Here is a 26,576-nt window from a genome sequence, read left to right as displayed (position 1 = left end):
TTTGTTATTTCTTGGCTCAGTTATTCTAACACTATCCAAACTGTTCTCTTTATCTCTAAAATCTGCCCCTCTCCATTCAGTTCCTATCTACAGCCTGACCAACTCATGACTCTCCTTAGGACTTTTTTATGGTTCTCTTTCCTCTAAAGCAGTGGATCTCTAACTTTAACATCCACTAAAAGCATCTGGAGGACTTGCTGAAACACAGATTGCTGAGCTCCCACCCACAGAGTTTCTGTTTCTGTAGATCTGGAGCTGAGCCCAAGATTTGCCTTTTTAACAAGTTCTCAGGTAATACTGATGCTTTTGGTCTGGCAACCACCTTGTGGCCACCACTACCCCAAAGAAAAAAGTCTATCTGACTTACAAGGCATTTCAGTTGTTCACAGAATCTGCCTCCAGTCTTATTTGTCCACAGGTCTCACTCACTCACATTTCTACACACACACTGCACTCCACCTTCTAAGTCCAGCTCACTTACTGTTCTATAACAGCAACAAGATCTTTGCTTTGTAGCTCTGTAATGCCCCCTCCGTTATCTTCCTCCCTCCCTGGCAAACTACAACTCATTCTTAAACACTAAGATCAAATGTAATTTCCTTGGTTAAGCCTCCCCCAAACTTCCCAAGGAAGCAAAATAGGGCATTTCCTTTCCATCTCAGAGTGAAAAAAAAAACTGTAACAATGTATGGTGAGGGATGTTAACTAGACTTGCGGTGATCATTTCACAAATACACAGATATTGAATCATTTTGTTGTAGAGCCAAAAGTAGTATCACGTTATATATCAATTATAGCTCAATAAAAATTAATATTAAAAATTATACACACAAAAACAAATAAATAAAATGTTAAATGCTTTAGTGGTAGCATATGCTCTTTCATGGTATTACCACAAGTATTATATTATTCATTATATTACATTATATATTATCACAAGATACATATTTACTTGTTTAGTTTCTTATTTAGTGTCCATCTCCCTCACCAAACAATAAGGTCCAAAAGGGCAGGTACTAGGTTGTCTTTCTTACTGTTATATTCCCCAAAACTAATAAGTAGTAGGCACTTACAAAATATCTGGTGAATGAATAAATAAATACATCACTTAATCTATTTCTCTAATTAGTTACTGCCATGTCTGTTTGATCTTCATAATGACAGCCCCAAAGGGCAGGTGTCATATTCTTCCAATTTTGTGATCACAGACCTAATTACCTAGTAGACCCCTAATAAATGTCTGTTGAATGAATGAATGGCATTTAAGAAATTCTTGTGATTTAGCACAATTCAGTGTCTATGCGGAGGGACTATGATCTTAAAGCACAGTATAAGAAGCATGAAATTGACCATAGAAACTTTACCCAGTTGATACTGTGCTAATTTGGCCAAGTTTAGAAAATGTGAAGAACTTCTGTGATTACTAGCCATTACAAACGAGTTGTCTACAGTTAACCATACAATCAAATTTAGGGTAGGCTGATTACAGCGAAAGAAGAAAAAGTGAAGTGGCTATTACAGCAACATCTTTCAATGTTTTATTTTCTCTTGAACAATGTCAGGAAGATGAGTGCAGATAATGTCCTTCATAAACTTGACAAAGCCTCTAGAAGGACAATATATTATGCAAGGAAAATGCATCTGAAGGTCAACCTAGAAGAAACTCACTGATCAACTAAACAACAATATAACAATAACATCAGCATTTAACACTTAGTGAGCACTTATGATGTGCCTAGTTTTATTTTAAATGTTTTACACAGATTATTTTATTTAATCTTCACAATAATCCTATGAGAGAAGCACTACAATCCTAATAAATACTGTTTACAAAAGAGGCTAAAAACATTAAGTAAACTGACTAATGCCACACAGCTAGTAAATGTCGGAGTTGCCACCTAAACCCAGATCTGACTCTGAAGCCATGTTACAACACATCCTTTTGTAAAATTATGAAACAGAATGGTATATGCCAAAGCTGCATTCTAAAAATATGAAGCCATTTCATACCAAGAATTATTTTTAAGGGGTTTCACACACAATATTTGGTAACACTAGAATTAAGTATTGCTGAATATGAACTAAATCTGATGTGCCATGTCGACCCAGAGGCTTTATTTACAGATTTCACTGTTCTTTCAGCTGGTTTTCACTTTTACACCTGCCTTTCAAAACTAAAACTTTCACCTGTACTACAGTTTATTTTTCTGTCTTCCTGACCAGTATCTGAATTCCTGGAAGGCAGAGATTATATCTCATCATTGGAACTGAGCATACAGTAAATACTCAATAAGTATTTACAGAGCTAAATAAGAGATTTATAATCTAGGCTTCTTTTCATTATTTATTAGGCGATTTTTTTAAAATCAAATTAAAAAAAAAATCAGCCTTTAAAGCAAGACAGAGAATACCAACATACTAGTTAATTGCCAAGTCCAAAGACCCTCAATAAAGAAGCAATCCATTAAACTATTTTGGGATAAGAATTACCAGTAAGAGATCAACTCATGCTGCTAATTTCTGAACAACCATGACCATTAGCAATTAAAAAAATGCAATTTCATGTACTTCATTGTGTATCGTATTTTGTTTCGACACATGAACTATTTGATTCCTTTAGATCAAACTACTGTGAAAAAAGAAAGGAGAAAATTTCTCTCATTTCCTATTTAAATAAACATTTTCATTTAACTACCAAACTTGATACAAGTTTTTGTTAATTTAGGGAAAACGTTTTAAATACCTGTGTGTAATAACACTGTCTCAAACTATCTACTTAGGACACCAATTACACGTCTTTCTTTTATATTTTAAAATGATAGCACAAATATTATTTACTTTTATGATTTTAATATCTCTTAAGTGTGCCACTTGGCAAACACTTTTAAGTTGAACTACTTGAATAAGCAACGTCAAACAAATATATCTGTTTTGAGACATTTTTTAAGCTTTTCAGATAACTGCCATGATAAGCTGGTAAGACATACTAGAATACTATAAAATCAGAGCTGGAACCACTATCTTGATTAGGTTAGGAGAACTGGGTCAAGGCCATAGATATATTCACTCTGAGAGACCACCGTTTTCCCCCTTTATTGTTCAAAAATATAACTCTTCTTTATAGAATGTCTACATTTTCAGTTAAATTCAACTCAAGGGATGCAGTTATAAGGCCAGAATCTATCAAAGATCTCATTATCAATAGAAGCACTTAAATTTTTCTTAAATATGCAGGGGAAAAGACAAACAGCAAGGCAAGAGTTAACTGAAACATTCCTCTTTAGAGCCACAGCGGCGTTGAGGAGTGGGGGCTGGTGGACGGTGGGAGGAGGGAGAAGGCAGAGAGACGCAGAGTTAATCAGGGAGCAAATCCAAAGCCAGGCATGGATAGGCCTCACTAATGAGCCTCAAGGACCCTGCAGTGGTTTTCAAACTTAACTGGCTTCAAACGATGCCACCCCATGACAGAATGCAGCTAGCCAGAAGAGGAGGGTGATTAGAATAAATGACGAGAGTAATTAACTCTGATGTGAAACCACCTGATTGGAAAAGAGAAGCCAAGAGCTATTTAGCTGATGGTCCTCCAGGAGAAAAAGGAAGCTTTCCCTTTCTCTTGTGTGGGTGTTCAGTTAGAACTCAACTCTTTCAAGTAGGTATTTGGTAGCACTAATGAAAAGCAGCTTTCATTCAAGGGCCTTCCCATTCATTTTGAAAGGGGAAGAAAATAAAAGCTTCAAAGTAGAACTAATTTACTTTACTCCCCTACCTCTTAGTGGATTTTGCATTAGTGAAGTCTGCATTAGTGTTTATGCTAACAATCTGCCTCCAAATAACACCATCAAATACCAAAAATTATTATTTCTGAAATAACCAGAAAGGAATATTTATAATTCAAAAAAATTATCCCTTCTTTAAAAATATTTTACATCACATGTACATATTAAATAAATTTTATTTATCAATCATACTGAATAAAGTTGGAAAAAATGTTTTGCATAGAAAACTTTAAACTCATAATAATTGCTGATCAGTGTCAAGACTTCCTTTACATTGTCATTGGGATCATTCTTCCTCCAGCAAGAGACTCGAGTAAGAGAGAAGGATATGAAGTATGAACGGTGTAATTTGTTTTTGAAGAGGAAACAAACCAAAAAAAAAAAAAAAAAGAATATGGTATTGCAAGGAAAGAAAGAGAACATATTTTTGCAAAAAAGACAGCTTTCTTATGGTGCAAATTGAGCCAAAGGATCCACCACACTCTCTAGTCTGCTTTATTTTACAAAGAGGGGAATTACAAAGACTGGGGGCATTACTACCTGCTGTTTTACAAGTCATCATCAATTCATTGGGCCAATGTTGTTCTGTACCTGCTGAGTTAATGTTCCTCGACACACCCCTCCCCGTAAAACAGGTTCACAAGCTGCCCAGCAACAACTACAGTGTAGTAGCACATGTAACTTAGCAAATGTTTATGCCTAAACTCAGATTTATTTGACAGCTTTACACCTTTGGGCATGATATAATTAAATGTTTTGACAGCGAAACAAAAACTGTATAAATTTTAAAGCTATTAGGAGCTCAGCATCTAGAATCAAAATGAAGTAATTTGCTTATACCCTAAACCACTTTTAGTGATGCATTCCAACGAAAGGCACAAAGGGACGGGCAAATGTCTATCCAAATGTTTTAGCTAATTCTTTCACATTTCTTCCGTGAAGAATATTCCCTTTATAAATATTGATAATGACTTTAATATCAACCAAGGGAACTTAAGGAGATTTAAGATTATCAATACAACACTTACACTCCATCTTTGGCTACTTTCCATCATTTTAGAAGCAGCAATATTAAAAAGGCACAGACTAAGATGTATGTACTGTATTATTAGAGAGGCCACTATGTGCTATTTAAAAGGATTTAAAGCAACACAAGGAAAGTGAGTGGTCCTCACACTCAGCTATTAATGATTCAGGAATTTATCCTCATTTTCCTAAGGTGCCAGGTTCCAGACTTTCATAGCACTCTGCTGCTTGTTCCGGTAAAATCCGAATTCTTGCTGCTCGTGGAAGAGAAAACTCACAATACCCCTAAGTCACTGACTCCTTCAGAAAAACCCACTGTTCACGATCTGAGCTCCAAAAAATGTTCCCATCAGCAGCACTACTCAAACACACAGATTAAAAACCTCACTCAGATACTTTTCTAAACATGAAACAGAAAACTATAAAGCAAACTTGTCCATTAAACTATCTCTTTTTTTAAATGAAAGGTTGATTTATATCTATTATATTGCATCATATTATCTTTCTGGAAAGTACCTACAGAGTATTGGCTTATAGTCTAACAAAAAAAGCTCAAGTTTAAACAATATCTAAGTCAGAACGATTACTGATGCATTTGGATTCTATCAAATACATAAAAATATTTAAAATGTACCTTTTCATTATGTAACCACCTGAGGAGATACTCTACCCTCACTAACGTAACAATGATCTGTTGTTTATTAAAAAGAAAAAATCAGTGAAATGTTTAGAAACCAGTTCACGTCTCATGTGGTGTTTATACTTCACTTTAACATCCTTCTTGGAAAGTCAGATCTATACTGGCAAGTCAAATACTATGAACCAAATCCTGTTTAACTTATACATGCTGAAGTCAAACAATTTTTAAAACATATTCTAAAAAGAGCTTCCTATGCACACATCTGAAAGCAACCGTGCATTATCTACTTGTTCTCTTCCTCTCACCCTGAGCAGGAGGGACGCCTTTCTGTGTACCATATTTGGATCTGCTGGAACATAGCCTGAAAATGGACTTAACTTTTTGGGCATTTAAGTATCTGACAGTGTGTGGAGTGTGGGGATAAGGAGGTGGGAACTCAGAAACTGATAGCTGCCATCTGCCTTTTCTTTTTAATGGATGAACTTTGAGTCTGATCATGCAAACACTACTTATAGCTGTTCAAAGACTTAGTGAATTTAGACTCAAAGGGAAGTATTAGTTGGTGTAAAATAAGAAATTTACACTACTGAAATACTACATATTGAAGATGTCCTCTTCCTACGAAATATTATCTCAGTGTCTTCTTTTTAATTATTATTTTATTGTTTCTCCTCTCCCTGGACAATGAGTTTCAAAAAGAGTTACCAAATAATCAAATGTTATCAAATACACTTCACAAAGATGTACGTATGTATGCCAGACCTTCTGATTAGAATGAGATAACCAGTGGCACTGATCTGATAAAATTTTGCTAAAGAACACCAACTAGAATGTAACCCATGTTGCTTTTTTATAGGTAAAAGTTTATGTTCAAAGTGTTTATAAATTGCTGTGGCAGCTCTGGGGATACAATGACCTTTGGCTGAGCTCCACTGACTTAATAAACATATCATGCCTAGTAAAATATACTAATTTCATAAACCTAAGACTTCACTGACTGTAAGATGAACTTTTTTGTATCGCTAAGAAATAAAAAGAGCTGCAAAATGGTAACAGATTGCTTTATGATGCAGAATTTTAATTTTACATTGACTGAAAGAGCTGTCAGACTTTTTAGACAGATTTTATTAAAGTACTGGACATATTTAAAAAAGGAAATATAAATTAAATTGATTGTTCATACAGTGTTTCCCAGAGTCCAACTGTTCTGAATTACTTCCTGAGTTGAAGTTGTTGAAGTCTGTGTTCTTCCTCACCGTCCTGTCCTCACTGCCTTCAAAAGCATTAGTGAGGAAACATCTTTTAAAGAAAATTCTACACTATGACCTTTGGAATTTTCTTCCAAGCCTTAGGCATGCATTTGACAAATTGTGATGCTGACATTTTCTTGATCTCCCTGCCTTTTTTTTTCTTCTTCAGAGCTGTCAGTCAGTGCTCTTCTCATAACTACCTCTCATAACTACTCTACTTCTGTCCTCTTGTGTCTCTGTTTACATGTCTGTTGACTATGATACCTCTCTCTGAATACCTCCACTATAATAAATCTATCTTTTTAAAAATATTTTTTTAATTGAAGTACAGTTAATTACAATGTGTCAAACTCTTGTGTACAGCACAATGTCCCAGCCATGCATATACCTACATATATTCGGGTAACTATCTTAAAACTTACCAAAATATATTTTAAAATGATGTTTAGTGGAAGACAGCTGGCAGTTTCTTACAAATGAAATATACTCTTGCCATATGACCTAGCAAATTGCACTCCTTGGTACATACCCAGCTGAGTTGAAAATTTATGTTCACATGAAGGCCTGTACATGAATGTTTACAGCAATTTTACTCATAATTGCTAAAACTTGGAAGCAACCAAGTTGTCCTTTAATAACTGAATCGATAAATAAACTGGTATATCCACACAATGGAATATTATTCCACAATAAAATGAAATGAGCTATCAAGCCATGGAAAGACATGGAGGAAGCTTAGCCAATCTGAAAAGGCAACATACTGTATGATTGCGAATATATGAACTTCCAGAAAAAGAAAAAATATGGAGACAATAATAAGATGAGTGGTTACCTGAATCTGGAGTGTGGGCAAAGGGGGAGAAGTGATCAGGTGGAACACAGGGGATTTTTAGGGTGTTGAAACGATTCTGTAGTGGTGAACATGCATCATAACACATTAGTCAAAGCTCACAGAATGTACAACACAAAACACGAACCCTGGTGTAAGCTATGGACTTCAGTTAATGATAATGCACCAATAGTGGCTCATGAATTATAATAAACGTACCACACCAATACAAAATGTTAGTAATAGAAAGAACTGGGGGGAAGGGGAGTGAAGGGTGTATACAGAACTTTTTTTATGATCTGCTCACTTTTTAATAAACCTGAAACTGCTCTAAAAATAAAGTTTATTGTATTTTTAAAAATTATGTTGATATGTCTGCCTGTTCCTCCACTGACGGACATGTTACTTAAAGACATGAGTCACAGCTCATTTATCTGTGGATGTTGTGCCTAAGACAACTACGAGTACCTGTTGGGGGTTCCACTGCTACCTACTGAAGTGCAAGGAGTGTGGCTGCCCTGCTCAAAGGATTCTCAGAGCCTTCATTCCTAGTACGTGTGCCACAGCCTAGAGAATGACATGCATTAATAAATATTAAATTCATATTTTTCATATTATCTATATAAGCACATCTCAGTACAAATATATCAGTCTCCTTTTCAGAGCTGAAAAGTATGAGCTGATAAGCCACTAATTTATCTAGTATTTACTACCTGTGCTAGGCACTGCGGGGCAAAGATGAATAAGGCATTGTGTACCTGCCCTGGAGGGCCTCCCTGTCTGATGAAGGCATGGATGTGAAAACAAGAATGTCTAGAGAGGTACGCGGGCAGAGCGCTGAGAACATAAAGGAAGCTTGAGTAGTAGTACAACCTCTCATATAAATACATAAATAATTTGAAAGAAAAACCTTGTTTTATGTATTTGGGAGGTAAAAATATAGTTTGCATTAATCAACAGTCAAGATTCATAAAGGTTAAAACTTAAAATACTGCCTATCCTCTTATCATTTTAACATTTCATCAAATTATCTTGAGCAAACTATGAACTGTCTTTATGAAGCTTGTACCATTTCCTTCAATTATTTCAGCCTTTGCTTCATAGTTCTATTCCCCGTCATCATCCTTGATGGCTTCAGAATTTGTACTAATGTTTCTTCTGAAGTCTTCCTTCTCTGCTCACGTTAGTCACCTCTAAGCATTAATATACTTTGACTTAATAATCCAAGCAATTCAAATCCAACTGTCCTTGAAAAACTGTTACCTCTTTTTCTGCCAGTTAATTTTTCTTTCAAACGTGCCCTTTAACCTCACTTCTTGTAATTTCTTTTAGGTATTAAATTACAAAGACACACGACAATAAAAACAGCCAATAAGTGGTGGCTACAGTTTATCTAATTACTGTGATGATTAACATAAATTATATCAATTAATTCTCAATGAACCTTAAGTCTCCAAAGTAGATGTACCAACCCACTACACCATATTTTTTATCCACATGATGAAATATGATGGGAACAGGCTAACAGATCTGGGTTCTAAGCCTGTCTGAAATGGTCATAAAGTCTTGGGCAACAGTTTAAATTTTTAAAGCTTCACTTACTCATCTCTAAAATGCAAAAACAACACATTCCTCATAAAATTATGGCAAGAATTAAATTGTATGCCTGGCACAGAGTCAGTTCTTATTAGATGCCAATTCCCTTCCCAGTTCTTCTTCTTTGGTGGGCAGCCTCCAAGATAGCCCCCTCCTGGTATTCGGGCTCTTGCTGGTTCCCTCTTACACTAAAGACAGCTGACCCTGTACCCAACTGGACACTGTAGAAATGACACAGTGGGACTTCCGAGATTAAGTCATAAAAAGTGTTGTGCCTTCCACCCTTCTCTATTTTGGATGGCCTGGCCAGGGGAAATCAGCTGCCACATGGTGAGGAAATTCAAGCAGCTCTATGGAGAGGTCCATGTGGTGAGGGGCTGAGGTCTCCTGATGATTCACCAACAGAGGGAGTGAGTCATCTTAGAAGGCCCAGTCACACCTCTGAGGACGTAGCTCCAGAAGCCATCTTGACTACGAGCTCAGGAGAGATGGAGAGCCGGAACCACCTGGCTAAGCATCCCCAAACTCCTGATCCAATACAACTATGAGAGATAGGAATGCCTACTGCTGTTTTAGCTGTTAACTTCTGTAATTCATAGCACAGCAATAGTAAACGAGCACATTTTCCTGCCCACATTTTCCTTAGACCTGCCTGACCTATTTAACCCCAAACCGGGCCCCATGGTGTTTTCTTCAACTAGATTTTTTTAAAAGCAGCCTGGGCGCTTATCAGTTTGACCATTCCCATACTTACTTTGTTAATCATCTTGGTGATTAAAATCCCATGATCTATTTTTCTAGCTGATATACACGGGCCACCATGCTTCATTACAGAAAATCAAACCATATACTAATAATTGTACTATAAATCCAAGCTCTGTATCTTTAAGGGTCTCAAATTCTACTCTGATTATTTTTGTGTTTCTAATGTCATACTCCCTTCAATGGCTGCCCTAAATTGCAAATATGCCTCAGTTTCTTTCTCAGTAGACTGTCTGGCTTTTGCCTTTAAAAAGAGAACATTATGCATTTTTTCTTGACTTTCTTCTCCACTGTAAAATGTTCGTATTTTAACCCTCCTGCTCCTCTTTACCCTGTGCTTTGGGGTAAAAAGTGTCCTCCTATCTCCTGAAAATATGCTATGTGCCTGGTTTCCAATTTTTCCCCTTCTAAGTTATTCTTCCTCTGAGACTATTCAGATTTTGCTACTAGAAAGAATCTTTTCCTTAATTCCCATTCATCCTGGAATCATTTCTTCTTTCATTGGATATTCTACTTCTCAAAAGAAGCCATATTCACTCACTCACTCTGCAATCTCTTCAACCCATCACACCTCAACTCCTTTAAATCTATAATTCCATTATACTCTATTGAAATTTTCTATTAAAGGTGCAAATATCCTCCCCTTTAAGTCTGAAAATTTTCTGCCTCTATGAAGGTGAACTACTGTGGCGAAGACTATTTGTCATTCAATAGCCACTCCTACTTTCTTTAATAATAAAAATCTTAGCCAGAGACACATTTACCACTCTTCCTTCCAACTTGATGAGGCCATGTGACCAAGTTATGGGTACTGAGATATGAACAGAAGTAACATGTTCCACTGCCAGGTTGTCCATCTCAAAAAGAACGGGCATGTTTCCTTTCTCCCTTCCTGCTGGCTGGGAAGTGAAGCAAACTAGACCCATCTTGGGTCTAGAGAGGGCAGTCATACGCTACAACCAGCAGATTCCCTCTCCAACTTTAGGCTCCTCTTCTCTGTGTATGAGACAAAAATGAGGAGACCCTAAATAATAACACCAGCAATACTTTAAAAGTTCTGGGTATGCGAAAGGCAAATAGTAACACTGCAAGATACAGTGGCTTAAACATGACAGAGAACAACTTAGCCTGTACCATGACTAAATACACCCAGTGCACTGGTCAGTATCCTCATAGGAATCAGAAGGTACAATTAGACTGGACTCTTCTTTTTTTCTTTTTTATTGAAGCACAGTCAGTTTACGATGTTGTATCACGTTCTGGTACACAGCACAACGTGTCAGTCATACTAGACTGGATGCTGATGAAGATGCTATTCACATACAGGGTCAAGGAAACCAACAAGCCATTCTGAGGAACCTGCAGACTCACAATGAGAGAACATTACAACCCACAGGCCTCAAGGAGTAAGTGAATAATATTACTAGTAAACATCTTGACATATAAACTGGTCCCAGGCTGGGATACTTGGAAGAGAGGAAAGCTAAATACTCTGGAGAGGTTTACTATCATTCAAGGATTCTAACAGGTAAAGGTTCTCCTAAAGATGAACTCACAATCCAAAATTACATGTATGAGGGAACAGACCATCATGAGTAAGAGGCATCCAACAGCACAAACAGAACTACAGATGACAGCAATATTGAACAAGGCTTCTCAAATAAACGTTTTAAGTTATCAGAGACATATCAAAGAATGAGAATATAAGGAAAGGAGACACAGTTTTTTTTTAAAGTCAGATTGAAAAAGAACCAAACAGAAATTCTAGAAATGAAAAAACAGCCACTAAGTTTATACTGGACTGATTAAATAGATTTGAAATAGCTGAAGAGTCAGTTAGTGATTTAAAAAATGTGAAGAAATTACAAGAATGGAGCACAGAGAAATAATACAGTGGAAAATACAAGAGATGCTTCGTAGGCATGGAGGAGAATGAGAAAGAATCTTATATCTAAAAGGAATTCTACCAAGAATAAACAGAGAATGGGGAGGAGACAATATCAAAGTGATAATCCTGAGAACTTTCTGGAATGTTTTTAAAACACAAATCCTTAGATTCAAGATGCAAAATAAGTACCAAGCAGAATAAATAAAAATAAATCTGTTTGAACACATTATTATAAAACTGCAAAACCTGAGACACTTGGAAAAAATTTTAAAGCATTCTAAAAAGGAACAGCTGATAGATTTTACAACAGAGATTTCTCAACAGTAACAACAAAAGTGAAAAGTTAATGCAATAATAGTATCTTCTAAATACTAGGAGAGAAAATAATTTTATTTTATTAGCTAAGGAGTGAGATAAAAAAATCATTTTATAAACAATCAGTTTCTACTGGATAGCACAGGGAACTATTTCAGTATCTTGTACTAACCTATAATGAAAAAGAATATCAAAACGAATATATGTATGTATACGTATGACTGAAGCATTGTGCTGTACGCCAGAAATTGACACAATACTGTAAAATGACTCTACTTCAATAAAAAAGAATACAAATTTAAAAAATCATTTTAGATTAAAAAAAAACTACCCTGCCAAACAAAAAACATTTCTGTAGCTTTACACTGTCCATGGGCTACTGGTTTGTAACTTCTGCTATACACCCAAAACTTAAATCATCTAGCTTCCTCCACCTGGGTATTGTACCAACATCTGAAACTCAACCTATCCAAGGATGAACATGACAATATATTTCCAAAACCTTCTCCTCTTCATGACTTCCCATTTCTTTTAAATTCACCACCATCATCCAGTCACCTAAAGTCAAAACGTTAGAATACTATTTAACTTCTATTGAGATACAAAATCCTACAAATTCTACCTAAATATTTCTTTGTCTTCTGTGTTACTCACTCCTACGGCCACTATTCTACATCAGGCTCATATTATTTACAAGTGTCAACTGTCCCTACTCCATTCAATCCTATATGAAGCTACTAGAGTAAACTTCCTAAATTGGAACTTCAGTCATACCCACTCTGCTCCACAAAATCCTAAAATGCTCTTCTTTGAGCACAGAATAAACCCAATTCCTCATCATGGCATTCAAGTCCCTCTGAATATCTGACCTCAAACTCCCTTTTTGGTCTTAAGTACCACCTACTTTCTTCTTTACATTAGTCAAACTGGGTCACTGTTAACCAAAATAACTTAACTCTCTTCAGTATCTCTGTATATGTTCTTTCCTCCACTGAAATTTAATTAAAATTAAACAGGTACCTACTGAGGGCTTTTGTGTGAGACACTTGGGTTCAGCAGCAGGGAGGTGGGGAAGGGGTAGAAACAAATTATTCACTCATTCACACCCAGTTCTTTGCCTGAGTCTCATGAGGAAATGGCCACAACTTCCTCTTCTTTTCTTCTTTCCCTTAGTTAACGCTCTCACACACATTTCCACCTGTCAACTAAAGTGTTCACACAGAAGCCAGATAATCATCCCTAAGGGAAATGAAGAAGGGTTTATTGCACTTCCTGGGTAGCAGAGCAAAATAACATACTCCAGGTTCTCTCAGATCTAGGATCCTGTTAATATTACAGTGTGACCCTGGGCTATCAAAGAGCCTGCCGACAAAAGATAACATCATTATCATTATGTCATTTTCACCAAAGAAGTAAATAAATGGTTTCTGATTTACTTTTAGTTGATCATAAAATTAAAATATTCCAGATCCCATGCATATTTATAAATTATGTCTTTATTCTGATTAAATATATTTGTGTAGGAAACTAGAAATGCTGTTCTTACATGATGGTTCTAAATTACTCAGGAACGTCTACTTTGGAAAGGTAAGATAGTTTTAAGATGGATTTTGAAATACAGAACATATAAGATAGTGAAACAAGTGGTGAATTTTCTCTGTTTGATGGCACAGTGTAAAAGAGACATTAAAATGAGAGAATCATTTTGTTCATTTCCTGAGAGAACAATGATCTAATCTGGATGAACAGTTACACAACTAAAAAAGCAAGGATTTACAGCAGGAAAGAAAATTAAGGGTTGTCCAATCTTTGGCTAGATGTTCAAAGTCAGTTTGAACTTTAACCACTGTAATCTAGTGATTTTTGTGGAGTTTTGATTGTTCACTTTTTGTAAAAACTGGTTTTATTTTTGTTTACATTTTGCTGCTAACTGCTTAGATTGGGGGTTGGCAAACATTTTCTACAAAAGACCAGATAGTAAATATCTTAGGCTTTGCCATACAATCACTATCACAATTACTCAGCCTTGCTACTGTAACCCAAAGGCAGCCGTAGACAATATAAACAAATAAACATGGTGGCAAATTTTCCAAAAAAAAAAAAAGCTTATTTACTAAAACAAGCAGCAAGCTGGATTTGGCCCATGGGCCATAGTTTGCTAATTCCTGTTTTAGACTCATAAAAACAATTTTTAAATAAATTAGTTGAAGTTTGATCTTTCTCCAATTAAAGAAGCTGATTAGGTTTAAAACCCAAACCAGTAAAACCCCAAAGCCTAGCAGATGGCCCTAATGATTCTGGAAACATGCATTCCATCTAGTCCCTGGTAGTATTTTTCTTCTCCCTGCTTCACTGACATCTGAGACTGTCTCAGAAGACTTCCAGTCTGAAAGAGAACAGCCTCCTCCGCAGGGGAATAAAAACCCAGTCCAGCATCATCTCTGAGTTAGGATCTCCTTAAGATTCAAAAGGCGCTGACCAGGCCAACAGTAACAGTGGGTAAGTTACTTATTTTTATTACTAAGCCTCAATTTCCTCAAAGCAGATCTACAACGGGAAAATAAAATGAGATACTATATAAAGGAATGCCTAAAACAATGCCTGGCACATAGTAGGTGTTCAACTACGGACAGTTCTCTTCTCGCTACCACTTCCCCTCCTTACCCACAAAACCCCTGGATCCTAAGTTCATTCATTTATCCTACTATTATATATTCATTTAGGACTTACCATGTGTGTTAGGGATTGTGCTTAACTGAGAATACAGCAGTAACACTGACAAGGTCCCTGTTCTCATTCTTGTGGGAAAACTGACATTAACACATACATTATTCAACAAGACGTTAGATAGTGATTAGTGCTACAAACAAAGTGATTAGATACAGAGTAATTGAGAATTTTGAATAGAATGAGCAGGGAAGGTTCCTCTGGAAAGGTGGCATATGACTTGAGACTTAAGCATAAAAAGCAGCCCAATAAGTATTTGGGGAAAGAGTATTCTAGATGAGCTAAACAAGTACAAATTTCTAGAGGTTAGAAAGTTTCTAATATGCTCAGTATCAGAAGTGAAGTAGGACTCATCTCCTGAAATAGCTCCTGACATTGGAGAATGTCAGCCACTGTTCCATCCTCATCATGTCAGACAACAACACCCCTTTCTGCTTTGTTACCTTTGCAGCCATTTTACATTCCTGCCAGCAGTGTAGAAGGGTTCCAGTTTCTCCACATCCTCACCAATACTTGGTGTCTTTTTTTTAAACTATATATAACAGCCATCCCAACCTGTGTGAGATGGTATCTCATTGTAGTTTGATCTGCATTTCCTTGATGAATAGTGATTTTGAGCATCTTTTCATACACCTGCTGGCCATTTGTTAGCGGGAAGCATTCATTGGAGAAATATCTATTCTATTCTTTAGTCCATTTTTAAATATTTATTTTTAAAAATTGAAGTAGTTAGTTTACTTTTAAAAAACATTTAAAATTTTAGCCCATTTTAAAATGAGGTTGTTAGTCTTTCTTTGTTTGTTTGTTTTTTTCTTTTTTTTTTTTTTTTGCTATTGAGGTGTAGGAGTTCCTTATATAGTTTGGAAATTAACCGCTTATCTGACGTATAGTTTGAAAAAAACTTCTGTCATCCCATAGGCTACCTATTCATTTTGTTGACTGTTTCCTTTGCTGTGTGGAAGCTTTTTAGTATGAGGTAGTCTCCTTCATCTATTTTTATTTTTGTTGCCTGTACTTTTGGTGTCATGTCCATGAAATCACTGCCAAGATTAATGTCATGAAGCTTTTCCTCTATGTTATCTTCTAGGAGTTTCATGGCTTCAGTCTTACATTTAAGTCTATAATCCATTTCGAATTGATTTTTGTATATGGTCTAAGCTAAGGGTCCAATTTCATTCTCTTGCATGTGGATATTGTTTTCCCAACAATATTTATTTAAGAGGCTACCCTTTCCCTAGTGGATAATATTGGTAACTTTGCTGAAGATCAGCTGACCATACACGCATGGATTTATTTCTGGGCTCTCTACCTGGTTCAACTGGTCTATATATGTCTGTCTTTATGCCAGTATCACACTGTTTTAATTACTGTAGTTTTATAATATATTTTAAAATCATGAAGCATGATGCTTCCATTTTTAGTCTTTTTTCTCAAGATTACTTTGGTTATTCAGGGTCTTTTGTTGTTCATATGAATTTAGGATTGTTCTTTTGTACTTCTGTAAAAAAATGACGCTGGGATTTTTGACAGAGACTGCAAGGAAACTGTCAATCACTTTGAGTAGTACGGATATTTTAACATTAAGTCTTCCACTCCACAAACATGTCATTTGTTTGTGTCTAATTTTTTTTTATCAGTGTTTTGTAGTTTTCTGTTTATAAATTTTTCATCTCCTTAATTAAGTTTATTCCTAAGTATTTTATTCTTTTTAGTGCTATTGTAAGTAAGATTGTTCTCCTAATTTCCTTTTCAAATAGCTCATTGTCAGTGTACAGAAAAGCAATTGAAATTTGTACGGTAATTTTGTTTTCTGCAACTTCATTGAATTCATTTCTTTGTGTGGAGTCTTCAGAGTATCTGTAAATAAGATCGTGTCATCTGCAAACAAGAACAATTTTATTTCTTCCTTCTCAGTTGTGTGACCATGCCTATCAGCCTTTCTGAATTTCCAGAAAATCTGAAATCTGGAATATCTTTACTATGAGCTTCCCAAGGACATTATGAGGCTCCAGCAACTAGTAAGTGAAAGCTATTTGTAAAATGTCAAATACTGTATGAATTTAAGTTATATAATCATGTATTCTTTGGTTATGATTCATAAATCTCATACCTAAAATATTACTATTATAAATGTTTTAACAAGAATAAAATCTGTTTAGGAACTGTACCTTTATATTTGTTAAAGTTGCTTTTAAATGTCATTAGACTTCAAGGCAGAAACATTGCTAGTTTCAGTAAAAGTGCTTTAAACACTTTAGTGTTAAGTATTTTAATATAGTCCACCAAAATGCAAACAATAGAGCAACTATATTAGTTCATGCAGTGCTCTACACATGGAATCCTGGGTCCATAATTAAGCATTTAGGGTAACACTCATAAACTATATAGTGTGCAGTAAACAGGTCTACCAAGTAAATTAAAGAACCCCTATACTATGATGCAAACTGGGACTTGATTTTAAATCTTTAGAAACAGAGGATTGTTTTAATTCTAGAAGTGCGGGAGGAGAAAGTCACATCCCTTAAACAAACAGTACATCAAGTCTCTATAAGACCTCCAATTTCCCACATGACACATGCCCATTTAGGAGCTCACAGATCAGGTTTCATAAAATAATACACTGTAAATAACATAAGTAATTAATCATGATTGTAAACCAATGCCCCTATTAACAGGAGCTGGGAGTCTATCATATCTATTTTAAATTTTTGTTCATACCAATTTATAAGTGCCTTATTCCTGCTGGTCCCAATGAGGACACCAGGTAGAACTTGTATTTGGCCACTTGACAATCACCTGAATTCAAAAATCTTAAGTCCATATCTTCTTAAATTTCCCGTATCTTGCCATCATTCTGAATAGCAGTCAAAATTATGTCACTCGTTAACAAGTAACAAAACATTATTATTAGCACGATTCCCCACTTCTTATGTATATAAGACTGGTAATAGGCCACCTGCCCACTTTGGTTTTTGAACTCCAGAGAACACCGATCTTCTCATCAAGGCAGGGAAGATCATGAATTTTTTTTTTTTCTCATTTACTCCTCTCTGCTTGACTGGACAGTAATCCCTAAAAGGGACATGATAATAACTGCTGCTTTTCATACACTGGTCATAGTCCTTCATGGCCTCTATTCTGTGCCTGAGCAAATCATCATATTTCCAGATAAAAATAAAACACAGGTTTTTAATGATTTTTATTACTTCCTAAAGTGATATAACTTCAGAAATCTTAATTGTCTAAAGAATGTAAATGGATGTATACTCCCCAGATCAACTTTCTAAAAAGTAAGTCCAGATACTAAAAATAACTTCAAGATGTGGAATGCCGGGAAATATCAAGAGCAGACCAGGCAACTTGTGTGCGACCGTCAGAGATGGGGAGACTGACTCTGAGCAAAGCTATTAGGCTGCCTTAGAGACCAGAGAAGAAAGAGCCACAGGAGTGCTGGTGAACAGAACTTACAGCTGCAATCTAAAGGCAAGTTTAACATACACGGAGCATAGGAAAAACTTGCCATATACACTACATATCTAACGTAGTAAAAACATTGCCACGTGAGGAAAGCACAAATGTCTTCAAACAGAATGACAACAATGTTACAAATCTAACTACTGTATGTCTTAATGATCATTTGGAGAATAAAATAATATGCTAGATTCAGAATACAAAATTGACTAAAATAATTTCTTAGCTATCTTATTAATTACATACTACTAATTACATACTATTAATGACTATAATACTAATATTTTAATATATTGCCATTAATTTACCCGTTAGTAAAATACACTAATAACAAACCACTACATAAAAGTAAGTATTAGACCCAAATTCACTGTAAATGCCTATATACAAGAATTCCATAATAAGAAATATCACCAGCAAGGGGCCTGAATAAATGGCTCCTCTGTTTACAACCCACCCAACAGGAATCTGGGTTCATTCACTGTGCCAAGGGGCACAAAACTTGGGGTCCTCCTATGAACACACCCTACACATGTCCCCCTGCACCTCCACGTGGCTGCTGGGCAAGACAAGAGGGACAGGACTCAATATTGGAAGAAAAGCTGCAGTATTTAGTGGGGGAATTTGCCACCTAGAGCCTGTCTGGTCCATGCATGGGTGGGCCATGAGTGGTCTTACAGACAAGAAGCCTTTGAACCTTGTTTCAAGGGAAAAAGGAAAGAGATTCCATGTGCCATTCTGGAGTAGTGACTTTTTTTAGAGCAGTGAAAATACTCTGCATGATGTTATAACGATGGATATCTATGTCATTATATTTTTGTCCAAACTAAGATGCGCTGTGGACTCTGGTGATTACGATGTGTCAAAGTACATTCACCCTTAGTTAAAAAAAAAAAAAAAAAACTACCACACTGGTAAATTAAAATAATCACTATGCATTATGTGTGGAGAGGGCGTATATGGGAAATTTCTGTAACTTCCTCTCAAATTTGTTGTAAACCTAAAACTGCTGAAAAAAAAAGTCTTAAAAACAAGAAATCTCAGGGTAGATATTTTTGGCAAAATTTTGGTTTCAGTTATATACATATATTATATATGTGTGTGTTTGTTGGATTGTGATGTAAAGTTTATTTTTTAGGTCAAAAAGGTTTGCAAGCCACTGTAGTCAAGTAACAATGGCAAAAAAAAGCAAAAATTAACCTCAGAAAAAAAATTATATCACCAGAAGCTAAAAATTTGAGTATCAAACATTTCATAGCCAAAGACAGGCCTCCGATCTTAGTAAAAAGTCACATAACCATGTTATTAGTTGAAAAAGAAATTAGGTTGGAAACGGTTCAAACAAAAAGCAAATAAAACAAGCAAAAAGCGTCCAAAATGACCATCATTACTGGAAACATAACTCATAGCATATGCTCTGACGACAAATGAGCAGTGCCACATTCTTTGTGAAAAACATCTTCAGCTGCACTATAATTAACTCTAGGAAGATATGCTGGGCTTCTTGGCTTTGTTTTCTAATACTACTCATATACCACTAGTTATTATGTTGCCAAATAGCATTCATGAAGGTAAATAAAAAATAAACCATGAAATCCATGGATAGAGGAAAAAACAACAACAAATAAGTAATTCAGGATCACAACCTCAATGCTCAGTGGCACAGGGTCAAGCCAGCGTTATAATTGTGAGCATCACTCGACTCTATTTATAATAGTATTTCCAAAGTACCTGTGAGCTAGCCCTCAGCAAAGTTAAGAGTTCTTCTTTCCCCTTAATCATTACTTTCCTTTCAAAATAAATGCAAAACTAAAATAGTCCACACAGTCTAGCAGATTTGAAAACCATCTAACTCAGGATCACTTAGGAAGTTTGTTAGAAAATTACTCTCGGGTCTAATTCACTAGACGTCCGGGATCAATTTTAACAAGCATGCATGGGATGCTGGTAGCTGTATTCCTAATAAACTCTTAAACACTAAAATTTTGAGAACTTCCAACTAAAAAGAAAATTCATATTTTACATAAAATGCACACATTAGTAATACAAAAAAAGACACCTTTTCACTTTTCTTAATTAAGCGCACTTTGCTTTTTTAACACTATTCTTTAGGAAAATAGCTTGAAAAGATAAAGTTAAGTGGTCTTAATCTAACAGACTCTTGTAAAGGTACCAATATGATTTATGCCTAACTCTAAAACTCCTAAAACTTTTCCTAAGATAATTTAAATCCCTTTGCACAACTTATGAATTAAAATGGCAACTGGTGTGCTTCTTTTTAAAAACTGAAATATAATTCATACGCCATAGAATTCACCCTTTTACAGTGTACAATTCAGTGGTTTTAGTATATTCACAAAGCTATGCAACCATCATCACTAATTTTCATTTCATTACATCACAACAAAAAGAAACTCCATACACATTAGCACCCGCTCCCCATTTCCCCACCTCCACCTGCTGGTAACCACTAATTCACCTTGTCTTTCTTTGGGTTTTCCTATTCTGGATATTTCATGTATAAATGGAACCATATAATATGTGGTCTTTTGTGTCTGGATTCTTTCACTTGCATAATGTTTTCATGTACATCCATGGTGTAGCATGTATCAGCTGACAGACATTTGGGTTGTTTCCATTCTTAGGCTATCATGAATAATGCTACTATGAACAATAATGTATATATTTTTGTGTGGAACTATGTTCACAATTCTCTTGGGTATATAGCTTGCCCTCTGTATCTGCAGGTTCTGATCTACAGATTCAATGAACTATGGACCCAAGTTGAATCTGCAGATGCAGAACCTGACTTATACAGAGGGCCAGCTGTAAGGGACTCAAGCATTAGAGGACTATGCTGTCCAGGGGGTCCTGGAACCAATCCCCTGTGGATACTGTATATCTAAGAGATGAATTGCTGGGTCATATCGTAACTCTGTACTTAACTTTTTGATTGCCTATCAATAATTGCAAACAATGTGTCTAAAAAGGTGGCAGTTTCTCTATACCTTTGATAGACATCAATGTACACACTCTGCTTGATGTTTTAAAATTAGTTAAGGACTTGATGGCACCACTTGTGCAACTATGATTTATTTTGCAGTCCCCAAAACAATTCAGGTGGTTTCATACTTTGTCTCCATGGAAGATCCAAAAATAATTTTCAATGAGAAAAATAAAAAATGAAAATACAATATACAAACATATAATTTACAGGTAAAAGAACTGAAGGCAACTAATTTTAACAAAGTTTAAGCATGCTAAGGCAAGAGAGTAACCTTGAAGTCTTGCTTTTTTGCCAGCAAAGATTTGCTAGAAAACTGCTCAAGAAAGAGAGGAGATACACAGAAGACTGGAATGACACGAGAAAGCCCCTCTCTGAGGCCAAAAGGATTGCGGCTCTGAAAAGTTAAGTTGTCAATATTCATAGGGTTCTTGTGCTATTTTCCAATGCAAATTAAGCCAATAGTTTTTAAGATAGCTAAATTTAAAATTATCATAGACCTTCAAAAGTCAACAGTAGTAAAGAAATTCAATTGGGTCTTTAAAAATAATACAATAGAAAGTAATAAAAATGGAAAATGTGGCCTAAACTGCTGACATACTTTTTAAAACATTTCTAATACTCATAGGAGCCAACCCACTCATGATAACAACAAACACAGAAATGAAGAGCAGAAATTTTGTGGGCAGCCAAAAAATGATGGTAAACAAGTATTAAAATATGACAAGATGATTTGTATTTGCAACATCTACGCAAACTCTACTTCAGCTTTGACCAGATCTACTGATATCTGTTTCTGGTTTTAGATACATCCAGAAAAAGAATACTTAGTAACTCATTTCAAGTTAGCATTTCTTAAGGATGATTATATGAACATTAGCAAGGAGTACTGCATGCAGAAATCAGACAGTATTGTTCAAAGTGGTGCTAAAAAAGGACACTGCTCTTTAAAAATTCATTTACTTATGTCACCAAAGGAAAAATTACTTAAAATAATAACTATTTTGGGGTCAATTTTCTTTCTTTCTTTTTTTTCATTTTTTGTTTGTTTTGGAGGGAGGTAATTAGGTTTATTTATTTACTTGTTTATTTAGTGGAGGTACTGGGAATTGAACCCAGGACCTTGTGCATGCTAAGCATGCACTCTACCACTGAGCTATACCCTCCCCCCTGGGGTCAATTTTCTATAGATATCTTAAAAAAAACAACTTTTCAAGGTCACGAGCACTTACATAATTTATAGACATTTGCCATGTAGGCATCGTATAACTCTTAAATGACTGAAGCATCTCAGGGCAATGAATGCATATGAATAAAAGGTATATGAAGGACCAAGAGCATCACTGCTGTATTCTTGGTACTTGTAACACTGAAAAAGCTTATCAAAATGGAGGTAGCAACTGCTAGCTTCCTGAGGGCAGAGTTTTTAAAAGTGTGCTTAAATCAGAGCAAGATGCTATCAAAAATAATTTCTAAATGCCAAACTGTCAATCCCCAAGTATCCGCCTTACAGGCGGTGGAAAGGGGATGTTTGTGTGGCATTACAATGTGGCAGGGATCGTATGTGTAGCTTAAAAAATATTTAATTTATTTTAAGAAGATATCTATTGCTTACTGTTTCCTCACTACAAACATTAAGGAACAGTAGTGCAGTTTTCCTACCTATTTAAAAGGCTGTGAAACTGATATACACAGAACCTTCTTTTCTGAAGATCTTTAAACTCAGAACATATACTTAGGAGTGTGATACGCAGACCCTCCTCTCTTTTCCTGCCTCCATCCACCTTTCCCCTTTCTCAGCAAATGGACAGAAGGGCAGAGACTGTGGGCTAAGGTTCAGAAAAGGTGACTAACTTCCTCTGGGTTGATGCTTCCTTTAAACATAAAGCCAACATTAAACCTTACAAACTAAACAAAACCGAAAACACATTCAGGGGACTACAACGAGAAAGAAATTTTGTACCTTTAAAATGCAGACTTACACAGAGATCTACATTCAATATATTGTAGTAACTTATGGTGAAAAAGCATGAAAATGAATCACTGAAGGTTCATGTATGACTGAAGCATTTATGCTGGACACCAGAAATTGACACACTGTAAATTGACACAACATTGTAAACTGACCATACTTCAATTAAAAAAAAAAATATATATATATATATATAAAAGTAAAATCCAGACTTAATTGTGGAGGAAGAGTAAAACAATATACATCTTGGTTAAACATGGTTACAGAAAAAGAACATACAATTGGTTAGATTTATAAAACACAAACTTCACCTAAACTTTCTCCCCACAAGAAAGCATTAAAATAAGGGAAAGTGAGGGTAGAAGGGGGTAAGGGCTTTAAATGACTCATTCAGGTCTATTGCGATACTATGAATTTTTCATGTTTTTGGTTTGCAGACACTTGGAACTGTCCTATAGGCTTTGTCAGCCATTAATAAATAAGACCTGCAGAGCACTGTTATTATTCTTAATCCCCAAATTAACAGGTACTATCTTTACTTTCTAACCTTTGGGTTATAAGTCTTAGATGATAAATTTCTGAAAGATGTTTACAAATCATTACTTGAAAAATGAAAAGCTAACATTCATAGAATATTCAGAAGGGAGTGAGTTTGAAAAATAACTCAAAATGCATATTCAAATAATTTCAGGCAAAAGATAAAACAAACAAACAAAGAACACCTAAGTGGCTTTTCTTTTCCTTATGAAACATTTGCTGGAAATACTTCTTAACTTTTCCCACATTATGTATTGTCTTGAAGAAGTAGACCTGTGTAAATACAAAACTTACAAATCTGCGTATAAAAGCAAAAAATTCCCACCATTGTAAAACTTACAATATAGAATCTGCATTATAATCATATGTGGGCAAGAAGACTAAGGTACAAAAAACTGAAAGCCTTATTTTTTGCTGATCCAGCCAAAATACTGTGCCAACTTGTTTATTTTTTAGAAGTTGCTATTGTTTTCTTTTCTGCTTCAAATATTTGCATAAGTCTGAGGCATCTACCATACTAAAAGCAAAAAGGAAAAAAAAAATCATCAGAAAGATTACAAAGAGAGTAAAAGGAAAATAAAAGCGCAGTCAAGGAAATGGATAAAGAGGAAAAAGAGAAAAGGAAGATGGACAGACGTAGGAAGGAGGGAAGAGGGGGCAAATTGGCTTAGTCAAGCTCTCTTGGGACAGTGTGCTGAGTTACCAGACCAGAAATGAGGGGTTGAAAGCTACTACTGATAACTGGTGGAGGCTGAAAGTGCACTTAAGTGCTTGGTGTCTGTCGGAAAAAGAGGGAGGAGAGGTCTGAGACAGAGGATGCCAAGTGCATTCCCAGCCAGCAGAGTAAAAAGGAAGCATTAACAGTAGCCTCAGGGGAAGCTAAGCCGGCTATCCCACGAGCTGGAGGGCAAATGTGGCAATAGCAGTGAGTAGCAGCTGGATGAAGGAATAAAGGAGCCACAGGAAAACTGGCAGCTTTAGACATACAGGGCTGACTAGGTCCTGTCTTGATACTGAGAGGAACAAACTGTCTGGAAATAACACTGTCATCTTTCTGCTGCCAGTGGGTTACTAACCAGCAACTGGGAAGCAATAGGCTGAAATTCAGTTTGCCCAACTGTACTAGATTCTGATTTAACTCTGTAGGACAACCGCTCTGCTGAAAAGGCATGACTAAGATACTCTCAGTGTTTAGCTTTCCAATAATCAAAATCAGCTTTCTTCATAAATACCTAAATAGTACTTCAAAATATTTTAAATGAAGAAAAAAAATACTTAAAACACCCTTTGCTAACACTGTATTTCCTTAATGCTTTCCTAACATTTTTTTCATATAGCATAATTTAACAAACTAAAAAGGACACATCAATATGTGTATTAGTGACTCTATGAGACTCAAGAGAAATGAAAAGAATAGAAACATGAAAATCTTTAGAGAAACTGCTGAAATAATAGTCTCTCATATTATTTTCATTAATCTTTTGCCATTAAAATGTTCAAAATACTGTCAGAAGGCAATCTATATTACCTTTCTACAGTTTCAGAATGTAAGGTAAAATATTACAGAGTTCTTTTGAATAAATACCTGCTCAGTATTTCAGTATAATATCCAAAGATAAGATCACCAAACACAATATTTTTTCAAATTACTGGGCTTGATATATTTGATAAACTGCAATTTGTAATTGATTCAGTAAAACTCCCTTGGCCTGAAAGTCAGTCAGTTCTCTCTCTTCTTCTTCAGGATTAAGCCCATTTAAGATTGATGTTATGAAAACAGTTAGATCCTAGTCCTAGAAGAATTTCACACATTTAAGGAAATCAAGTTGAAAAGTAAGAAATCTCAATTAAGTTGTAAAAATTCCTATAGAAAAGGAATTTGAGTGGTGGGAGGGGCTGGAGCAGGAGAAAAGTTCCTCAGGGAAGTAAAATTCAAGATAGTCCTTAAACTACAGACAACATTTGGGTAAAAATTATTTGAAAACAGTGATATGAAAATAACACTAATATGAAAAGCGGAAGTAATAATGCAACTATATTTTTGTAGCATTACCATTGGAAAATTAGACTTGACAGCTATTCCAACTAGATTACAGAAAGTACTGAAGCTAAAGAAAGTCTAAAGTAGGCTAGGAAGACGGAGGGGGGTGCGTATCTTAGTGTGCTCAGGCTGCCACAACAAAATACCCCAGACCTAGAGGCACAAACAACAGAAATTTACTTTCTCAGAGCTCTGGGGGATGGAAAATCTAAGATAAAGGTTTTGGCAGGGTTCAGCGTCTGGTGAGAACTCTCTTCATTATTTTTAGGACTTGCAGACTTCTGCGTCCTCCCATGACAGAGAGTGGTCTCTGGTGTCTCTTCCTCTTGTATGAAGACGTAAGTTCTATTAGATCATGATTCCACACTTATGACCCCTTTTAACCCTCAATACTTCCTTAAAGGCCTTATCTCCAACAGAGGTGGGTAGGGTTACAAGGTATGAATTTTGGAAGGACAATACAGTCCACAGCAGGGAGTGTCATTACAAGTTTCCAAACAAGTGGTAAAAGGATTAAGTGAGGTTGGATGCAATCAAATGCTTAAATTAGTTTATGAATATCATACAAGAGGAAGTATGAACTCCAAGAAGGTAGGGACTTCATTTTGAACCATTGTATCACAAGAGCTGCATTGTCAATATGGTAGCCACCGGCCAAGTGTAGCTATTTAAATTTAAGTTAGTTAAAATTGAAAATGCAGTTTCTCAGTAATGTTAGTGACATTTCAAGGGCTCAAAAGCT

General features: G+C 35.7%; 1 protein-coding gene and 1 pseudogene across 6 annotated transcripts in view; one reads left to right on the top strand and one right to left on the bottom strand.

The window, feature by feature from the left end:
* Positions 1-26,576, bottom strand: part of LRBA (LPS responsive beige-like anchor protein) — a 620,528-nt gene that overhangs the window by 82,508 nt on the left and 511,444 nt on the right. The window lies entirely within an intron of this gene.
* On the top strand, positions 18,694-18,814 carry LOC123612354 (small nucleolar RNA SNORA11; annotated as a pseudogene).

The sequence above is a fragment of the Camelus bactrianus genome, chromosome 2 (genome assembly GCF_048773025.1).
Source record: "Camelus bactrianus isolate YW-2024 breed Bactrian camel chromosome 2, ASM4877302v1, whole genome shotgun sequence".
Lineage (NCBI taxonomy): Eukaryota > Metazoa > Chordata > Mammalia > Artiodactyla > Camelidae > Camelus > Camelus bactrianus.
Note: the sequence above shows the minus strand (reverse complement) of the source record. Positions and strands in the feature narration are given on the sequence as shown.